Genomic DNA, 15,168 nt, shown 5'->3' with positions numbered 1-15,168 from the left:
ATATATCTGTATATTCCTAACAAATAGGGAAAATGACTCATATGATATTCTTCTATATGCAGATAAAGGGGGAGAGAAGTAAGTATTCAAGCACGCACCTCACTTTCTGCCCTACAGTCCAAAGTGGTATAATCCAGGTAAAGATATACCACTTGAATCTTCCCAATACATAAACTGAACCTGAATTACTCTCCAGAGGCTATTCCACATGATAGCTTTCTGTCTCTCTAGTGGGGCATTACCTCATGCAAGTAGGGGCCTTTCCAGATAACTGGATTAAAGCACACCAGATGCACGATTATTGCTATTTCATTGTGTCTGAGTCAGTCAATTTAGAAATCCAAGAGTCCCCCCATCCCCCAGAAAAGTTAGGGCACAAGCCTAACCATATCACCTGGCAGAGAATCTGATGTGCTCCTGTGATCTATAATAGAAATGCGCAAGATCCCTCGAGGAGATATGGTGTGGTGTCCACAGTGGCCCCTTGCTCTGGTAGGCAAGCATGGGGTTAACACTGGGGCCTTAGATTGTAAGGAGCGGGCTGCACAACTTCAGCCACTTGGAGGCAAAAAGGCCCTCAAGGTTAAAAGCAGCACCTGCGGGAAAGGAAAAGGGTGTGGGTAGTAGAAGGAGGACAGTGTGGAGAACTGTGGAACTAATGCACTAGCTGATGGATTACTGGACCTGTTGACTGACCAATGGACTAACTGACTAATGGATGAATGGACTGCTGGAGACACTGGAAATTGGTGTGTGGCTGCCACACCCAAGACCTACTGAGGACCAAGGTGTTGCTGTAGTGGCTGAAGAAGCTGCTGGCAGAAGAGGGAAGCAAGGAGGACCTCTGCAGGTTGAACAGGCGAGCTACCCGAGTGGTGGGGTCCAGCAGTGCTACAGTGGAGAACTGGGGCCATTGTTAGGGAACGAAGGGGAACTAATTAACATTAGTTAGTGAGCATAAGTTCTCTAAGTGAAGCTTGGATCGGGTATCTGGCAAAACCAATCTTACTGGAGCAACTCTACATTAAAAAATTTCACTGGCTCTCCTCCACAAAGAAGAGGGCTTGACATGGGATTCTCAGTACTGTCAAGCAAGTCTTTGTTGTTAGAAAGTCACAGTGCCAGTGGCTTGCTTCACCTTGACCCTGTAGATTTTATGCCCTTGCTCTCCATTTGCTTGTCATTTGGATGGCTAGGGACATGTCAACTTCAGGGATCCTGAACTTCAGGATCCCAATGTTCTTCTCCCCTGGAGAGTGCAAGCCACATGTGTATCTGAAACCCAGGTCCTACTACCATCTCATTCTTCATCTCTCTTCTATTCCTTTCTCCTGAACCTCTCGCTTTCTATTCCAGTTGTGCCCCCAGCAATGCTTTTCCACCCCACCCCCATGTGCTGTCACACTTAGCAGTCATTTCCAGTTCTGGTCTGTCATGTAACCTGCTGTTGCCACCACGTGGTGACATTTTAGAGGAGTGGCTGCCACAGTCAGGCTTATTCTTCAATGGTTGGGTTGAGCAGGTGCCACATCAGGTGGTGGTGGCCAAGTGCAGCTCCCATTCCTTTAATGAGGAACCTGTGGACTATACGATCGCTTGCTGCACTTGTATTCTCGTAAGGCACCACTCTGGGATCAGCACCTGCTACCCATGAACTCTTCAGGGTGATTAATGCTGTCTTGACATTTTGGAATGTTATGATACTTGGTGATCTGCTTTTGAGTTACATAGTGCTGAAAATACTTTGTACAAATTTAAAATTCTGCAGAAAAGATGTACGTTTCAGGGCTTATCCACCTGCTCATACTCCAATGTGATACATGCTATTGCCTCTCAACAAGGCCCCTCTGCAGTCTACACAGGACAAAGAGGTCGGTCTCTGCATAAAATAATAGGCAGATCAGTAGCACTTCCAAAAGGGGGGCACTAATTTTTGCAGGGTGCCTCAATGCATCATGGAAGCGGCCCCTCCTCCTTGCCTTTGTATCCATTCTGGGCAGGGAGAACAAAGTGGAGGAGATGCCTCCATGTTGCCCCTTCCCCTGGAATGAATCCAACTATCCACTCTGAATGAGCATATGATAGATCATGCCAACCAGAAATAATGCTGTGTGTGTCTGATGAAGGGGACTGCAGTCCATGAAAGTATATGTTGCCATAAATCTTTTAAGATCAAACATCCTACAAGGCTCGTTTTAGTTTGCTAAATACAATAGTATCCATAATTTGGCACCTAAACAAAAAATTAAATTAGGATAACATGTTAAGAATTTTGAATGTCAGTTCAATACAGGAGAATCTACTAGAAAAATTTTTTCAGCAAAAACATTTCAGGTCTTCGTTAGCAATATTGCTGTCAGTTGAGCAGAAAACCTATTACATTTAAAGGGAAAGGAAAGACTACTTTGGTAATGTGATCTGGTACTAAACCTCGCCCAATGGTGAGAACAGTCAGGTAAAAGCCATTACAGAAATAATTTCAAAGGTTCCTTCTCTCGAGCTTTCAGCAACAATGCAGCCCATTGTTTACATTTTAATTAACTTCTGTGTCAGTGATTTATAAGGAAGATGGATTAGTCTTATGCTTTCAGCTGAATTATTGCAATTTGAGCCTATTTGTCCCTTCAGCTGAACTCTTCAAAGCCTGGAGAAGATTGTTTATGTACAGGAAATCGAATTAGTAATGCTGTTACGATGATTTAATAGTGTTTTGGTGGCTGCCACGACGAGGAACAGTAATTGGAGAATGTATGCATTTACATCTTTGGGCTGTTCCTTTACCTTTGCAACAGATGTAACAACGACAGTGCTGTTGGTACTCCAGCTAATATGGGAAATAAAGTGGTCGCTGGGATTTCTTAAAACATTACAGCCTCAAGTTGTAGCCAAGATCAGAAGCCAAGAGAAAAGATGATAAACTCCCCCAACAGGCTGAAAAATAAGACACTTCTAAACAACGAGAAAAAAAAGGTGCTGGAGTTTGTGCAGAGTATACGATGCATGCTTGATACATTAAATCATTTGCTAATCAGTCTATGGTTATGAGGATCAGAGGGATTTCAAAAGAGATGGGCCTCAAAGTGAACATTCATCCCAACACCCTCTCTCTCTAGTGAAAAGTACATGTGGAATTGCTTATTTCCACAGAAATAAGCTTCCACAGAAAATTGCTTTTTCTGAGATTTCTCACCTAACTGGACACCCAAATGTGGCTGCCCCAGTGGAAATTTTGATACCAATGACCCTACCCATAGGCCCTTAGAACAGGGAAGCTAAAGAATGCTAACTTGCTTCCTCTCTCAAATGTGAGAAATCCCTCAGATGAAATAATATTGGTTAATTTCCTCAGTTGTGGACCTACCATTAGGTCTGATGGAGCAAAAGCCCCAGGCGCGAAGCACCAGGACTCTGTGGAAGCCTCTCTGAGGCTCCTGAAGGGGGCGGAAACAGTGTTTCCGGTTTTCCAGTTTAGCATTGGGGAACCTCACAGAGGTTTCTTTGACACAGGTGGAAGTTGCGCAAGGCTCTGTGAGCCTCAGGTGAGTGGGGAGGTTTCTGCACGGGGGGGTCAGCAGTAGTCCGCGGGGAGCACCATTGTAGACTTTTGCCCTTGGCATGGGGCTGGGGAGGTCCACTGCTGAATTTCCTGCCAGTAGCAGGTTTGGCCCGTAATGAAGCCACCTGAAGCAGTTGCCTCAGGCAACAGTCTGGCATCCACCTGCTTGCTCCACCAATCCTCCTTCTTTCACTCCCTGAATTGAAAAAAGAAGGGGGAAACAAAATGGAAGGGTGGAGGAAAAGAAAGCAGTGGGCTAGAGTATGGGAGGATCCACAACTGGCTCATCACCAGGTAAAGGGGGCAGTGTTTGGCACTTCATCCCAAGGGACAGGAAATCTTGGGCTGAGTAGCATGGAGGTTTCATGGTTCTCCAAGCTACCATCACAAGGTGAAAGAAGAGAACTCAATACTGGTTCTCATGAGAATTAAGCCCAACATCTCTCTCTTGGACCACGGCAATAACCAAGGATCTGAAAAGTTCTGACTATGGTTGTGGCAGCAAGATTGGTAATTGCCAAATGTCAGAATATTAAGAGGTACATTTTGATGGATGAATTATAGAACAAATGCAATAATACACTTGGAGCCCAATCCTATACATGTCTACTCAGAAGTAAATCCCATTATCGTCAGTGGGGCTTACTCCTAGGTAAATGTGGATAGAATTGCAACCTTGATTACTTAAGAGAGATGAATAAAATGTTTCAAAACTGACTGGGTCCCTTCTTAAAATTGTTAAAATAAATAATAAACTATTGTATATTATTATAAAACCCTACAGGCACAAGAAGACAATCAAATTAAGGGCACAATCCTAACTAGTTCTACTCAGAAGTAAGTTCTATTTTGTTCAATGGGGCTTACTCTCAGGAAAGTGTGGTTAGGATTGCAAGCCTAAGACATAAAAATATAATTACATTAACAAAAGAACTCAGAAAAAATTTTTTTAAAGTAAAAGCATAAAATCAAATACTAGGTTTTGCTGACAAAATATGAAACAAGCAATTGAAAAGCCTTGCAAAAAAGAAAAATTGTTGGAGTTTAAAAACAGCAAAGTAAAGAGCCTATCGTATTGTCTGTGGAGTGGTCTTTGGTGCCTGCCAACCAGCTATTGTTTAAGAGTAAAAGAAGGTATAACAGTAATTATGATATTGATGGCTGTTAATCATCTCCTTAGACTAATCTTGATGGTCTTGTTTTTCCTTATGGGATTTAATTTATCATTCTGCCAATCTTGTTGGCATCCTTCAGTCTCTGAAGACTATGGTATCACGCTCTGAATAGTGGTTCTGGAACAGAGTGTTCTCTCCAGTGCGCAAAGCCTGGGTAAAGTAGATATGGAGAATAGACTGTTTCCCATGCAGCAAATCCCCCCTCTCCACATCGCTGAAATGCTCCAATGGAAAGGCAGCAGCCAATACGGTTGGTTGCAGCGGCATCGCAGGAGTTGCCAGAACGTGACTGTGTTCAGCCATGAACTGCCTTAGGGACTCCGGCTCCGGATTTTGCCTCGAGGTTGACTCCTGAAGCCTTTTCCATAACTGGATGTAGCCACAAGGCAGTGGAGGTTTGGGATCAGAGTTTTCCTTCTCTCAGATGAGCTGCCTTCCCAGGCTAATGAATCCCATCTACCCCGTGGCTGTTTAGTCACCTCTTACGACAAGTACAGCCAAACTGAGGGCCTATTCTTATCCCCAGCCCCCAGGGGAATATTCTGCCAATATATTTCTATATTCTGCCAATATAGGTTACATATTTATTTTAATTAGAACTGTCAACCAATTTTTAAAAGTTGATTACATGTGTGAGGTGGGCAACCCATCCTAACCTACACCAGTACAGCCAGGGTGCATGGCTCATGCTGTATCCTGTGCAGGTTCAGAGGTGGATGGAGGTCTCCTTGGGGTAAGGGGATATTTTTCTGAAAATATTATTTTTTTAAAAAGAGCAGCTTTTCTTTTTTACTGAATGATGGGCTCATGCTTATCAGTTGGCACTCCCTTCTGTGAGGAAAAACATGTCTTCCAGTGTAATATGCAAGCTGGAATGCCTCCTTCAAGATGTCACTTGCCAGCCATAGGCCTTTTTAAAGTAACTGCATGTTCATTTTAAGAAAAATCTGCTGCCTGATTATTTGGAGCAACTTTTTTGCTTTCAATAATTCATCTAGCCCAGGAGTGTCCAAAGTTTTTGGCAGGAGGGCCACATCGTCTCTCTGACACTGTGTCAGGGGCCGGGTGAAAAAAGAACTAATTTACATTTAAAATTTGAATAAATTTACATAAGTTTACATAAATGAATATATTAAAGATGGAACTTATATGAATGAATGAAGGTCTTGCAATAGCTCAAGGCCTATAAAAGGCCTTGCACAAAGAAAGGCTGGCCTTTCCTTTGCTGCTGCTACTGCATCACAGATGTGAAACAACAAGCAGTGGTGGGAACCCTCATCCACAGCTCACGTGAGATGTCAAACAGTTGCCCTCATGCAGAGAGCAGTTGTGTTGGGCCAGTGCGGGCTCCAACAATTCTCCAGAGGGCCAGAGGCTCACTGGAGACTGGGGGCTCCCTGAGGGCAGCATTGAGAGGCCTCGAGGGCTGCAAGTGGCCCCAGGGCTGGGGTTTGGGCACCCTGATCTAACCAATTAGTGCAGTAAATGCCATAGCCCTAATTTTAAGTGCTCCATTTTGACTAGATCTACACCTTCAGATCATTCGAGAACCATGGGGCATAATTTTTGGACAATTCAGGCTCTACGCAATTAGTCCCAAAAGGTTTCTGTAGCAAACTTGCAACCTGAATGAGTAAGAAAAAAACAAAGTGAATCCTGATGTAGAAAACAGAAATAGAAAGAAAATATTTGGCGAGAAGGATTAAGTCCTGTGAGAAAATTTTCATAATGTGTTCTTGGATCATTTAAGTTTTCAGAAAACACAGGGGAAGCAAAGATTACCATAATGCATTTTAACACCAGTCTTAGAGGCAAATTGTTCTCTCATTTTCTGCACTAAGCTTTAAAACTAGTGCTTTCGGGAAAACGGCAGAATGTCTAAATTTCCCAGAAGAGAGAGCCAAAGGCCATAGTCCCCAGAGAGAAATAGTAGGTTTGGCAAGACTTAACATACTCCAGTAGTTTCTTCAGTGTCTAAGGAGGATCAAGCTCAACCATACAGAATAAGACCCTAAAGTTCTCCTAAGTGGATGTCTGGTAAAATGTGTAAATCCACTTTCCACACAACAAAGTGAAAATAGCTGACTGTGCTCAAATTGTACTAAATGCCTAGTGTGCCACTGACATTTTCAATGTAATAATACATTTAAATGGACTTTATGGGTTTCTCTATTAACACTGCAACACAGGATCCGTATCACAAACTGAATGCTCATTAGAGGTCTGAAATCTGCTTCAGATGTTACAGTTGAAGTGTGGCAGTCCCTGAAAAAGACAACTGCCTGTGGGAAGCCATTTGTGTGAAACAGTTCCTCACAAGGGTATGGTGCTTTTAATCCTGAAAGCAATGCTATCTGATGTGGTTATAATGGCAGTGCCCCTATGCAGGAGTCAATTCTACATTCACAGTTAGCTTTTTATCACAATCCTATGCCACCCATCATGCATGGGACTGCTCTTGTAGATGGTTCAGAATTGACAGTTACAACAAAATGCAGCAGCTTGCTTACTAACTAGGGGTGGTCCCAGAGGACATGCCTCGCCAGTCTTAAAACAGTTGCTCTGATTCCCAGTGCATTGGTTGGCTCAAATCAAGGTTCTAGGCTTACAGCACAATCCAATCCAATCCATGTTTACTCAGAAGTAAATCCCACTGAGTTCATTGTGGCTTGTTTCCAGGAAACTGTGCATATGGTTTGCAGGCTTAAACTTTACAACCTTTAACTTGTTTTTATTTGCTACTGTGATTGTTTTGTTCCATTAGAAGCTGCCCTGATGATCAGAAGAGTGGTAACAACTGATTTTTTTAAATACAAATAAATAAGGGCTGTGGTAAAATAGATAAATGATTGCATTCTTCTCTCACCACACTAGGGGTCCATTCCTAACAGCACCTAGCTCCACTAGGGTGAGCATTCCGGTGGCATTACATGCTTTCAGGCTGTCAGAAAAGGCTTCATGCTGGAGTATATAGGCTAGCTGCCACTGAAAGCAGTGAGCAGCCAGCTCTGCATGGCAGAGGAATCCAGATACCAGCTGGTCTACTCACAGAGAATGGGAATGGGCGGAATGGGGCAGTGACAGGGGGTGGGAGCAGGGTGGATCAGGACCAGGAGGGGGGAGTGTTCAGCGACAGCAGTGTCCAATCATCCCCTTCCCCCAAGGAGACCTTTGGCAGCCTCAGCAGAGCCAATGGATACAGCAGTTGCCATTTTGGCACTGCTGAACCTAGCAGCTCTGGCAGCCAAAGGATTGGGTTGCCCATTACACCAGAAAGTAACACAGGAACAGGGCCTTTTCTTTTATGGTATCCTATCCTTGGAACCCCATGGAAGCTTGCCTGGCACCGGCTCTGTGAAGGTCTTTCTGATTTACCTCATTGCGTGTCTAGCTTTGGCCAGTCCTGTTTGACTTTTAATTCTCTCTGGTGCTGGTTGGCTGTTTCACTGTGCATTTGTATTGCTGATTGTTTTGGAATGGCATCAGGAGTGGAAGAGAAGTCCAAAAGGGACCTCTTCATGAAGGAATTGCTCTTTCACTTTCGGAGTGTGCTTCTGTCCATGAAAGTAATACTCTGAACCATATTTTTTATAATGATCCATGCCACCCATAATTTTTTTAAATATACAAATCACCTTAGTTGGTACACCTAAAAAGCCTAAAAAGTGCTATAGAGTCTTAAGGCACAAGCCTAACCAGGTCTACTCAGAAGTAAGTCCTATTTTGTTCAACGGGGCTTACTCTCTGGAAAGTGTGGTTAGGATTGTAGTCTTAAAGTAAAAAGAAATCTTAAAGAAATATGTTGAAGGGTGCCAAAAGATTCTGTTTATCAACAGAATGGGCTATGTCAGAATGCCAGATGCAGGATGAGGTTATCTGGTGTGCTCCCTGGGGCATTTGGTGGGCCGCTGTGAGATACAGGAAGCTGGACTAGATGGGCCTATGGCCTGATCCAGTGGGGCTGTTCTTATGTTCTTAACAGAGACTACTAAATGGCAAACATAATGTCAAAAAGTGACATTGAAAAAACACGTTAGCCCCTCCTCTTTCCATCCTCATTATTACACAATAAACGTATTTTTTTTTAAGGAGAAATAATGGAATGGGGGAACCTGCACGGCATGGCATCTTTTATATTTCCTAACAAAGGATAATACATTTTAAGTATGCCAAACTAACATTTAAAATAAATGTCATACAAATTGCACTCACCATAATTTTGCGGTGTCACTTTCAGCATCTTCACATCTCTGAGTGCTTTGCGATCACTAATGAGTTAGTTCGATGGGTGTTTTCAAATGTTGCCATAAAATCTGTTGTTAAAACAGAAGTGCTGGAAAACCCACTTACTTCTACTTGGGACAACCCAGGAACATTTTTCTATAATTCTTTATGACCACTGGGAACCTGGCTTGTTTTCAGCCTAAACTTTTTATAGGTACATCTGAAAGTACTCTAGCATAGAGGTTCTCTCCTGGGTGTGCTGCCAGTGGGTGTGGGAGACAGTGCAATTGACACAGCAGGTCTCCCTTGCTATGCCACAGCCACTGAGATTCTGCATGGCTGCCTTTACATCATCAAGTTATACAGCACTTACAACGTGCAAAGTATATGAAACACTTGATCTCATTCACCCTGACAACAAATAGGTGCACTGGATCACAGTTATTCCCAGTGTACAGATGGGGACTGTGCTTAACCCATCTCTCCATCCACTGGGCTATGTGCTTTTTTCCAAAGTTTTCTCCGGTGCTGATTCAAAGTGTTCACGGAACAAAGCTACAATCCTAACCACACTTTCCTGAGAGTAAGCCCCATTGAACAAAATAGGACTTACTTCTGAGTAGAACCGGTAAGGATTGTGCCCTAAGGGCACAATCCTAACCCCTTATGTCAGTGCTTTCTAGCACTGACATAAGGGCAATGCAACTCTGAGGTAAGGGAACAAACATTCCCTTACTTTGAGGAGGCCTCTGTGAGTGACACCCAACTGCAGGATGCAGCACAAGTCCCATTGGCACCGCTATGCCAGTGCTGGAAAGCACTGACATAAGGGGTTAGGATTGCGCCCTTAGTTGTTTAACAGAGCAATTCAAAGGCCCCACTCTCACCAAGCTGGTGCAAGTCACTTGCACCACGAGCATGCTGCAAAGCATATCCATCGCTACATGGGAGTAGGCTAGTCCAGCATGGGAGTAGGCTAGTCCAGGCTTCCAAAGAAGGTAAGTTGTGCTGGCCCAGGCAGGTCAGCACAGAGGGCTGGAGGGGGTGGTCGGAGTGAAAATGGAGGTAGGGAGAGGACATTTTTGGGCAGGAGAAGGGTGGCCTGGGAAGTAGGATCAGAAGGAGGGTGGGACAGGCCACAGCAGCACAGCTGGATCCTAACCGTCGGCCCCAGCCCGAAATTGCGAGCGCCGATCCAAGTAGCCCCATAGGGCTGGTTGGCGTGTGATACAGGGTAAGGGGAATAAAATTCCCTTAATCTGAGTTGCACCCTAGCCCACACATAATTTGTGCTGGTTTCAGCACAGACCTGTCAGCCTGCCTGTTCCAGCACAAGTTAGGAATACATGCTAAATTTTATTTATTCCACAAAATTTTTTTGCCCCTGGAGACATAGCAGTGGCCACAGATATTTGATGTTCAACTGAGTTGAGTTTTTTGCTGCAGTTCCTCTCCCACTCAACCCAAGGTGCTCTCTGGCACTATGTACAGACCAAAATATGATGCTGTATCATACGTACAGCCTTCAACACACTTTCAGTTAATGATCATTTCTAAAATCACCTAGTCAATTATGCAACAAAACACATTAAAAAAAGTTCTGTCAGATCAATGAGAATACAACATATGAATTAGGATGCATTGGTTGGCTAGATAGGGGCCATAAGAATCTTGCGGCAGCATCAGGAATAGGATTTCGGGGCTTGCCTTAAGTCTCTTAAGGCTTCTCTGTACACCCAATGCAGAAAAAGAAACAGAACAGCTGTTAGGGAGGTATCTCATAAATGATATGCTTGCTCCAGGAGGGTGGATGGGATTGAAATGTGTGAGTAAAGATTTAAAGAGCTAAATGTGGATGGCAGCTCAGCTGAGCTAATGGGGCAAACATAAAAGTGCAGAAGTATTTGTAGCATAAATAGTGAAGAGCTGAAGACTATTTAAAGTGGTACAAAGTGGCCAATGGAATGAATGCAGTTAAGAATGTTTCCTCTATCAAGCAGTGCAGGAATGAAGAATATACTCACCCCAATAATATCCAACGCTTATATAGCAATAAAGGGGATTGCAAGTACTCATTTACTCAAATGCCCAATGAAGCATCAATATAATTAGAAAGCCTTTGAGCCCTTTCTGTATTCTTCTTTTCTCTGTAGTATGGGATGATCAAGAACCCAAGGAATCGTCATTGCTGAACACAATGAACACGCTTGCACGCGTGTGTGCACACACCCCATCTGTTCTGCTATCAGATTTTGGCACAGAGATTTATCATGAATCACAGCCATCGGTCAAGCAAATGAAGGATTTGCATGTTTGCATAGCCCTACTCAGGCGTTTGTCTCCTTGAGCAGGCAAACACATGAGGGTCTTCCCTTGAGCAAGCCCACTTACACCTCCCCTTCAGCTGTTGCAAACTGAATAATCCTTCCCTCACCTTTCCTATGAACAGTGTTTGAGCCCAATCCTGTCCAATTTTCCAGTGCCTGTGCAGCTGTGCCAATGGTACATGCACAGCCTCCTTTGGTGGGGAGGCAGTCACAGAGGCCTCCTCAAGGTAAGGGAACATTGGTTCCCTTAACTTGGGGCTGCATTGTGGCTGCACCGGTCCTGGAAAAGTTGGATAAGACTGGGCCCTTAGTCTGCAGTGACAAATGCACTGGAGAGAGATTCTCTCCGTGATTCTCTCCCTGGAACATTCCTATTGCAGGCAAAAGCTGATCACATGGAGCTTTACATAGCAAGGGTAGGGCTAGCACACACGTATCATTGGTGTTGACAGGTCTAATCAGCTCATGGGAAATCCATCTCCTGAGGGAGATACCAGTAAGTGCATGAATTTGCTTGCACCACATTTGTATCACACTTGCAAGCATCCATGGATTCATCCCATTTTATCCCCACAAAAACTCTGTGCTGTAAGTCTGGGTAAAAGATGGAGACCTACCCACAGCTGCTTTATGAACAACCACTGGGAAAGCTCCCCAATTCAAGTCCAACTTTCTGTTTGTTATATCCCACAGGTTCTAAGCTAAAGTTGCCACCAAATTTTGCCATAAGCATGAGGTAAATTTAGAGATTCCTCCTTGGGCATCTTGGGTAGGTGGCTACTTTGGGTGGCCTTTTGTTGTGGAGAAAGGTGAGGTAAAAATTGACTAAAATAAATTAAATAAATATGTAAAAGCTGAGAAATGTCAAGGAAGGGGGACAGTTTCAAAACAGTTGAGAGATTTCTGAGGAACAGTCTGTACAACACTACATTGTTTCTGAAATATTGATGCAAGTGTTTCTTACTGTTGCTATTAAAATTTCACTTACCACTAAATTTCCAGTGAATTAATTTGGGGGGGGGGGGGCTCAGATGGAGAATCTCAGAGCTTCTGGGGGAAACCAGAAGAGTTTTGGATAAGAATATGAAATTTCCGTGGACAGAATCCATGATTTTGGCATGAATTTGGACATTCCTCAGAAGGACAAAGAGAGCAACTAACGGGAATCAGAAAGGAAGGAAAGCAAAGAGGAAATTTGATAATACCAGTCAGGTTTCTACACATTCCTATTTCCAAAAGTGCCTTCCTCAACTGGTTTTACCTAGATACTCCCAGTAAAGGACAGAACAATTTGGTTCCAATTTGGATGTCCTCTCAAACATTTGCTTTATTTTTTTCTTACGTGTAGTGCAGGACAACCATACAATGCAGAGAAGGACCTGCAGAGGATATCTGGACTGGTCCCTAGTCTGTCACATCCAATAAAAGTTTTCCAGTATGTTTTTCCATGGCAAGTAGGGCAAAAAAATGTAATATCAGCACTTCTGGCAGTTATGTTTGTCTTTAACCACCACCTCCACCTCTGACTTTCAAAAAAAAAAAAAAAAAAAAAGAACATCTAAACAAATTATTATCAACACAACATTGTAAAAGGGGCTTTCACTCTTAACAGCTAGAACATGCTGTTTGAAATAAGACTGTAAAACTTGCTCTTGTGGCACCAAAATAATAACAGATGTACTGTAAATATTCCCAGACTCAAACACCTTGGTAAGTTTGGGGTCACATTCATTAAAACTGAATGTGACCCCCCCCCCCCAAATGGATTTGACATATATCCTTACCCCATTGGTAAGCAGCAAGACTGTTTGAAGCAGTCCATCTTTAGTCAGCTAAGGTCAGATGTTTTCTTTTCCAAAGCATTTGTTTTCATTTAGTGAAACAAGTCTCAATTTGTTCATTACTTTTCACAAGATCTGTCATTGTAATCATGTTTGAAGCAAGAGTTTTTTCTGTATATGCAAGGGGGGAAAGAACCTTTAGATTAAAAATGTATTTAAATGTCGGCTGTAACAAAAATGCTTCGCACAGGATTCATGTTACATTGGTCTTTCTTGAGTACCAGAGCGATCAATTTACTTTTCATTTAGTCGTCATTTAACAAAATGATAAAGTGCATCCAAGATACCAAATGGACATTTTCCCTAGCGTTGGCAAGGATCCAAAGAGCTACTTCAGGTGTGCCTGAGGGCTTTGGCATGCCCAGTGGGATTTGTGATTATTTTTCCCCTTTGAACAGCAAACCCCTGTGCCATATCACACATTCCTTTGCAGCATGGGAGGCTGAGGTTCAAGAACCACAAGCCCAGAGCTCTCTTGGGTACATGGAAGTTATTAGGTGAAATTGCGTGTTGGGAGAATTAGAAGAGACAAAAGAAAATGTTTCTTTACCCAGCATGTAATTAGTCTGTGGAACTCCTCACCATGATGGTGATGGCATCTGGCCTAGATGCCTTTAAAAGGGGATTGGACAGATTTCTGGGAGAAAAGTCCATCACAGGTTACAAGCTATGAAAGGAATGTGCAACCTCCTGGTTCTAGAAGTAAGCTACCTCAGAATGCCAGAGGCAAGGGCACCAGGATGCAAGTCTCTTGTGGTCTTGTGCACTCCCCAAGGCATCTGGTGAGCCACTGTGAGATACAGGAAGCTGGACTAGATGAGCCTTTGGCCTGATCCAGCAGGGCTCTTATTGTGTTCTTATCGTTTGGATTCTGGCCTTGGAATTCTATATAGTACTGAATTATGCTTTTGCACAGATTTGTGGCATATGGAATAATATGCAGCATTTGTAAATTCATAAACTTGGAGGTTATAAAGTTCTAGTAATGCCTCGCAGGCCTTGGCCTTGTTGTAGGTTAAGCCATGGTAGAGGGTGGAGTCTGCTTTTCGGGCAGGCAGATGATGAGCAGAGGGGCCAGAGGTAGAAGATATGGTCAGTGACAGGCTGTTGATCAATTGCAGTGCAGAACCGTTTTTAGTCTGCATTGCTAATGGGAACAAATACTCCAGACAGAGGAACCAATCCTGGAGCAATTGATATGGAGCAGGCCAGTCCCCCATTGCTTTGTCAGGTTTCCTGGGCTCGCTAGGCTTGAAGGGTTGTTCCAGTACTGTACAAGCTTTGGCCATTATAATGGCGCTGCACAGAAACAGTGGTCAATCTAGTAACTCCTTTAGCCTGGGAGCTGTTCTGGTGGCACCTGAGCCTTGCCGGCAGAGCCTCAAGTTTGATACCCCTGACACCTTGCAGTGCCCCTTCATCTGACCACAGTTTAGGATACATTGATTTTCCTCTCCTTGTTGCTATCTTTGCAAGACCTTAACACAGGAGGACCTGTTGAGACCAGCCCCTTCATGGATATTCCAAACATTTCCTTGATTTTCAGCTTTCATTATATATTTAAAAAGCAAATCTCATGTGCTTCTTATTTGTAGAGATATAAGGAAAAGTTGGTTGGCAACCTTCAGTCTCGAAAGACTATGGTATAAGCCTACAGCACCCGGTATTCCCAGGCGGTCTCCCATCCAGGTACTAACCAGGCCTGACCCTGCTTAGCTTCTGAGATCAGACAAGATTGGGCATGTGCAGGGTAATAGTTGTGCAGGCAATATTCCACCAAATGGTTTATAAGAAGTAAACTTGCCCCTGCCTTCCAGACAATGAGTGCAAATGCATTGGAATAACAGAGAAGCAGTAAGCCCTTATTTTTAGGAGTTACAGAACTATATTTGTTTCTACTAAGTGGTCCCTAAGTGGTAATCTGGACTGCACTGTAGAGTTGCAGCACCAGCTCTGGACATTACCATAGTGGTGCTGCACAGCAACCTCAAAAATCCTTCTCTCTTGCAGTAGCGTAGCTAGAGGGGATGCAAAACACTAGGTTT

At 43.5% G+C, this 15,168-nt stretch overlaps 1 pseudogene; it reads right to left on the bottom strand.

Moving 5' to 3' along the window:
* Positions 1–14,771: 14,771 nt before the first annotated feature.
* On the bottom strand, positions 14,772–14,890 carry LOC136646432 (5S ribosomal RNA; annotated as a pseudogene).
* Between the last annotated feature and the right edge of the window lie 278 nt (positions 14,891–15,168).

Source organism: Tiliqua scincoides, chromosome 3 (assembly GCF_035046505.1).
Source record: "Tiliqua scincoides isolate rTilSci1 chromosome 3, rTilSci1.hap2, whole genome shotgun sequence".
NCBI lineage: Eukaryota > Metazoa > Chordata > Lepidosauria > Squamata > Scincidae > Tiliqua > Tiliqua scincoides.
This window is presented reverse-complemented; position numbering and strand designations above follow the sequence as displayed.